Here is a 6,752-nt window from a genome sequence, read left to right as displayed (position 1 = left end):
AGAAAAATAAAATGAGAATGAGAATGAAAAAGTGGTTTGATGCATCTAATGGTCGCGAGTGATCCGGATTTAAACAGGAACGCAACAAATTACAGAGATAACCATATACACAAAGATGCAGCGGAAATAATACTTCATTTCATTAATGGAAAATACTGAAATATGCTTACAAACAGAAATGGCAATAAACTAGCTAGGGCGATGGTAGCTTATCTCTGAGAAGAGATGTGATGGCTACATGCCTCTGAACTGTGTTACAATGAGGCTCGAAGGCCTATTTATTGTTGAGAAACAATGGACAACCCTTAACATTCCAAAACCTAACCCTAGGAGATGAAACGCCAAACTGTGGGCCCCGTTTGGGTAAATTGGTACATCAACTTCCGGGGTCGTAACTTTGGCATACGATCTCTGTTTGACGCGTACAATAGCTCGTTAGAAAGATCTATCCGAGCACTACCACTTTGGGAAGGGCAACATCGGTCCATGGACCCATGTTGCCCCCAGATTTCCCAAAAAACGTCGTTTAGGGCCTCAAAACGGCTCCGGAAGTTCAGGACCCGAAAAACTGCTAAAAATAGTAAGTTGTGCTACAATTAAGGAAACTGAAAATGCTGAGAAAGACAATGGTGGGGGTCCAGGTGGACTTGGCAGGTGGCCACCAATATCCACCTGGATCATTCCTCCCCCCTTAGGAAGCAATGGTCCCCATTGCGTTGAGCTCCTCCATGAGATGAGGAAACTTCTGCTGAACTTGTTCCCTGGTGAGCCACTTGCCCTGCTGAAGGAGTTGGCCCGCTTTGACAACTCGATACAGTTGGATATTCTGTTGGCGAGTGTTCTTGATCTGTGTGTCCATGATCCGATCAGTTGCAGCTTGTTCCATGCAATCTGGATTTAATTCTGTGGGTTTGAGCTGTTCTGCAATGTCGGATGTGTCTAACAATGGTGGAAAGTATGGCCGAAGGCGGTCCACATTAAATACTGGGTGCAGGCCAAGGAATGGGGGAATGCTGAGCTCAAATGCATTGTCTCCCATAGCCTTAGTAATGGTGTAAGGACCATATCGGAGTGGTCTCAATTTTCGATAGGCTCCAGTAAGGCGTTCCTTTTGCAAATGCAACCAGACTTTGTCGCCCACCTGAAACTTGTGTGGCACCCGATGTTGATCATGTCGCTGCTTGTACTTGGCATTTGATTTCTCAAGAATGTCATGGACCTGCTGGCGAATATGTTGGATTCGCTCAATGAAGCTGGTGGCCTTATCTGTTTCGGACTGGACATGAGCTGAATTCATGTGAGTAGCTGCAAGTGGCATGGCCACATCAATGGGGCATAGTGGCTGGAATCCCAAACCCACCTGAAAAGGGCTATGGCCAGTGGAGCTGTGAAGAGCTCGGTTGTAGCTGTGCTGAACGTAGGGGAGGCTCTCGTCCCATGTGCGTGGATGCTTTGAGTTATACATGCGCAGAATGTGCACAATCATCCTATTGACAACCTCCGTCTGGCCATCAGTTTGAGGATGGAAGGCTGTGGACTTCGTGAGTTTGGTGTCCAGCATTGACCAGAGACTGGACCAAAAGGTGCTGAGGAACCGACTGTCCCGATCTGAGATGATAGACTGTGGGATCCCAAAGTGCACCCACACTCGTTCAAAGAAGAGTTTAGCAGTGGCTTCTGCTGTGATATTCTTCTTGCAGGCCATCATAATGGCCATCTTTGAGAACCTGTCGACGACCACAAAAACACAGTCATTTCCATGCTTAGTGGAAGGAAGGCCTGACATGTAATCCATGGAGATGGATTCCCAAGGTCGACTAGGGGTAGGCAACGGGGTATAGAGGCCTTGCTTCTTAATGGTCGGTTTGGCAATGGCACATGCAGTACATGATCGGATGTACTTCCCAACATCCTGTCGAAGATTCGGCCAATAGAAATAGTTTTGCAGTACTGCCACTGTTTTCTCGACCCCGAAATGCCCAGCAGCCCGACTGTAGTGTGCTTCCCAAATCATCTTGGCACGCTCGCTTGAAGGAACACAGAGGTGACCGAGGTGGCATAATAGGGCATCCTGGAGGTGAAAATCTGCAACTTGCCGACCCTCCAAGAGTGTCTGGTATGTATGGCCGAATTCTGGGTCGCTTTTGTAGAGAAGTGGCCAATCAGAAGTCTCATGCCCGCAAGAGTTGAGCACGGTGGTTAGCGCCATGATCGGTGGTCGACTGAGGCAATCTGCAACATTATTGGTGCTGCCCTTTTTATACTTGATATTCAAGTGAAACTGTTGCAGGTATGTAGACCACTTCTGATGGCGATCATTCTGCAATTTCCCTTGGGTCTGTATGAACTGCAGAGGTCGGTGGTCTGTGTGGATGACCGTTTCCTTCCCCAAAATGTAATGCTTCCATTGTCGACAGGCCTGTACAATGGAATACATCTCTTTATCATAAGTGGGGTACTTCCGGACTGTGTCTGAAAGTGTTTCACTGTGATATGCCACTGGATGTCCATGTTGAGTAAGGACTGCCCCAACAGCATAGTCAGAGGCATCTGTCTCGACCTCAAATGGTTGTTGTAAATCTGGTAACGCGAGCACTGGTGCCGTGCAGAGGCGATCCTTCAACTCCCTGAATGACTTCTGTTGAGATTCAGACCAAAAGAATTTTGCTTTCGCCCCGCCCTTGGTGACTTGACTCAAGGGCCAAGAAATATGAGAAAATCCCAACACAAACCTGCGGTAGAAGTTGGCAAGACCTAGAAAGCTGCGGAGCTCTGTTAGAGTGGTTGGAGAGGGCCAATCCCGAATGACTTGGACCTTGGCTGGATCGACATGCACCCCCTGTTCATCAATGATGTATCCCAGATACTGAACCTCGGTCATGCCAAAAGTGCATTTCTCCAAATTGGCACATAGCTTGTGTTGCCGCAGTGTTTGGAGAACCTGTCGGATGTGGTGGAGGTGCTCTTCCCAACTCTGGCTGAAGATCAGAATGTCATCCAAGTATACTACTACAAAGGAGTTGGTGAATGGCCGCAAGATGTCATCCATTAGCCTCATAAAGGTTGCAGGAGCATTCGTCAATCCGAAAGGCATGACCAACCATTCGAAGAGGCCCTCCTTGGATTTGAAGGCAGTCTTCCACACATCTGAGGGTTCAATTTTCTGGATCTTTGCGGTAGCAACAGTGGCGCTGGGATCCGCATCAATGATATGCTTCCCTTTTTCATACCCCTTATCGGGTTCTGACTCAGAGTCGGAACATGCATCTGATTCTGAAACCTTTAGCTCAGCCACCAGTGACTGCTTGGCCCGACACTCACTTGTGTTGTGAGTGGAGCTCTTATGGAACTCGCACCATTTTCCAGTGTCCTTTCTCGGCTTCGCGGCGTTGCTCTTTGCTTGCAGCTTCGGCTGGTTGTCTTGGGCTGTCCCGCCTTGGCTTTGTCCTTTGTTCTGTGGTTTAGGGGCACCTTTCCCCTGCTTTGGATTCGCAGATCCAAAGTCTCGCTTCTTTTGTTTAAACTTCTGCTCGACCTTGACGGCATACCGGTATGCTGCGCCGAGCGAGGGGATGTTTAAGAACTGTATTTCTTCCTGGATGTACTTGTGCAGGCAGCCACGGTATTTGAGTATCAAATGTTGCTCCGAATCCTTGATACCCAACTTTGTGCGAAGGGTATGGAAAAGATTGGTGAACTCCGGCACGTCTTGGTCCCTTCCCTGCCGCAGCGTGGTCCACTTTATGTATTCATCCTCATAGCTTCCGACAGGGTAGTACTGCTCCTTGATGGCATCCCGGAACGAATCCCAGGTGGGTGCGGCTGAAAACAGTGAGCCAGTACTTTCATCCTTCTGCTCGCAGTAGGTTTCCCACCAGTCCTTGACGTGGGGGGCTGCTTTGAGAAGAGCAAAAACAATCTTTTCCCGACTCGAAAATTCATGAACAGAAAAATAACCCTCTAGCAGATTTAACCATTTATCTACGGCATCGGCGTCTATCTGACCCTCGAATATGGGGATTTCAAAATTAACTTGTACCTTAAAGGGTGTGGTGTTTCCAGAGGAGCTACTGGAAGCCGATGCGCCGCTTCTGGGTAGCCGCTGAAGGATCTGCGCAAAGCTGTCCATCATCGCGTTCCGTTGTCGCTCGAGCGCTTCTTCGAGCAAGATTTTGATGGGATCTCCTGCCCCCTCGTCTTTCTTCTCGTCCGCCATGGGAGGCCGTCGGGATTTGCGAGGCTGGTCTTGCAAAGGTTCAACCAGTTCAAGCCCTAACTCCTTATATCCCGACCTTGTTGGGGACATGCAAAGAAAAACAGAGAAAAAGCAGACCGCTCTGATACCACTGATCCGGATTTAAACAGGAACGCAACAAATTACAGAGATAACCATATACACAAAGATGCAGCGGAAATAATACTTCATTTCATTAATGGAAAATACTGAAATATGCTTACAAACAGAAATGGCAATAAACTAGCTAGGGCGATGGTAGCTTATCTCTGAGAAGAGATGTGATGGCTACATGCCTCTGAACTGTGTTACAATGAGGCTCGAAGGCCTATTTATTGTTGAGAAACAATGGACAACCCTTAACATTCCAAAACCTAACCCTAGGAGATGAAACGCCAAACTGTGGGCCCCGTTTGGGTAAATTGGTACATCAACTTCCCGGGGTCGTAACTTTGGCATACGATCTCTGTTTGACGCGTACAATAGCTCGTTAGAAAGATCTATCCGAGCACTACCACTTTGGGAAGGGCAACATCGGTCCATGGACCCATGTTGCCCCCAGATTTCCCAAAAAACGTCGTTTAGGGCCTCAAAACGGCTCCGGAAGTTCAGGACCCGAAAAACTGCTAAAAATAGTAAGTTGTGCTACAATTAAGGAAACTGAAAATGCTGAGAAAGACAATGGTGGGGGTCCAGGTGGACTTGGCAGGTGGCCACCAATATCCACCTGGATCAGCGAGCAACTTGATTTTCGGGTAGGAAAAAGTCCTACAATGTACAGGATTGCACATGGCACATCTGAGAAATAACCGACAGATTTTCCTGAAAGCAGGCAAATGCTCAGTATGCACTATATTGAACACATCAGATGCCATGGGGCATATTTGTATTGTATTTCTAACCTTATATCTTGATATTTTAGTATTTCATTTTGCAGTTAGATGTGTTTTTCATGTTACTAGATAGTTAATAAATGAAGAGCTTATATATTTAATGTTCTTAATGTTATATGATGATTTTTTAATGGAGGCTACTTATTTTATATTGTGTGTTGTGTGGATGCAGATTCTGGATTCTCACATTCTTACGGTGCAGCAACATGTCCCCATGTAGAGCCAGATGTTGACCACTATGTGTCAACGACCCATAGCAGTACACCCCATTTTTTCCTCAAAAGGGATAGTGCCTGATCGATGTGTCCATGTCGTTCAGCTATCATCATCAACCTGATTATCATGTTACAATGTAAACCCATTCTGCATGTATATGATGTAAATAATCTCAGCAAATTTGTGTCATGTATGTAATTTCCGAGGTAAACCTACTTTTCTGGTGATTTGGGAATAATCCTAACTATTTTGTTAGGTTATTTTATTTCAAATCGTTTGGTCTGCTAGATTATATTTGTGTCGCAGAAGTGGGTAGTCTGTGAGGGTCTATTACAGATGGGGTTTCCCCCTTGAGATGTAAAAAATATGAAAATTATGATGTAAAGTGTATTGAAGGTTGGAAAAATAATTATCCCCTCATAGATTAATTAATTAAATTTTTTGGCCAAAAAATTAATTAAAATCCTAAGCCAGAAATTTAATTAATTCTAGGTCCTAGGTAAATTTAAATTCTCCAAAGGCAAAATTCGCCGGTTCTTTAAAATTTAAATTTTAAAAGGTCTCGGGACTAAGGTAAATTAATTATTTTGCTAAATTTTAAGCCTTTGGTCCTTGGGGTTTAAGTCAAAGTCAAATTTTTGAGGAAATTAACTCAAATTTTTTATTTTTGAATTAATTAAAATGCATTTAATTGAAAAATTCGAATTTCCTCAAGAATTCAAAATTTCGACGGATGTTGTCCACATGGGGTAGCTCAAGTGGCAATGGCCGTGGAAATGAAGTCTCACTGAACCAGAGATCTTGGGTTCGATTCTTGTGCTACCTCCCCAAGAAATGGGGTGAACAACGGACATGTAAAAAATCGAAAATGAGAGGGTCTTGCCTAATCTTAAAAAAAACAACAACAACAACAACAACAGATGAGATTAAAAGAAATTTTAATCTTCATCAACGGTCGAGATTGCTTTGACGAGGATCACTCTAACTAGCCATTGGAAATTTTATCTTTAAATAGGAAGTCATTTGTCAGTCCATTCATCCGATCTTTGAGTCGTGTGTTACGTGAAAAAAATTCTTGTAAACTTTTTTATGAACAATAAAGAAAGACTTTGGGGTTAATTTTTGCCAACGTTACTCTTCACAGAAACACTGTAAGATGTATCATTTTTCATGCAGCTATTAATAATAGCTTCTGAATAGGTACATGTATCTTGCTCAGTCGCTGGGATTTAAGTGATAATTTAAATTTTGAATGTAATAGCAGGTATCTCTATTTGTTTGAGTTTTATTATTGTTTTCTCACTCTATGTTGATGGTTGAATCGAGTTTTGCTAGAAAGTTTTGATTTTTTTATATCATCAGGCATTCGGGGAAGTTTTCAGTTGGACAAGCCAACTCCCGATCTATGT

This window comes from Pinus tabuliformis, chromosome 1_1, assembly GCF_031772625.1.
Source record: "Pinus tabuliformis cultivar Carrire ecotype Pingquan chromosome 1_1, CPIR1, whole genome shotgun sequence".
Lineage (NCBI taxonomy): Eukaryota > Viridiplantae > Streptophyta > Pinopsida > Pinales > Pinaceae > Pinus > Pinus tabuliformis.
The sequence above is the reverse complement of the archived record's forward strand: the minus strand, read 5'-3'. Positions refer to the sequence as shown.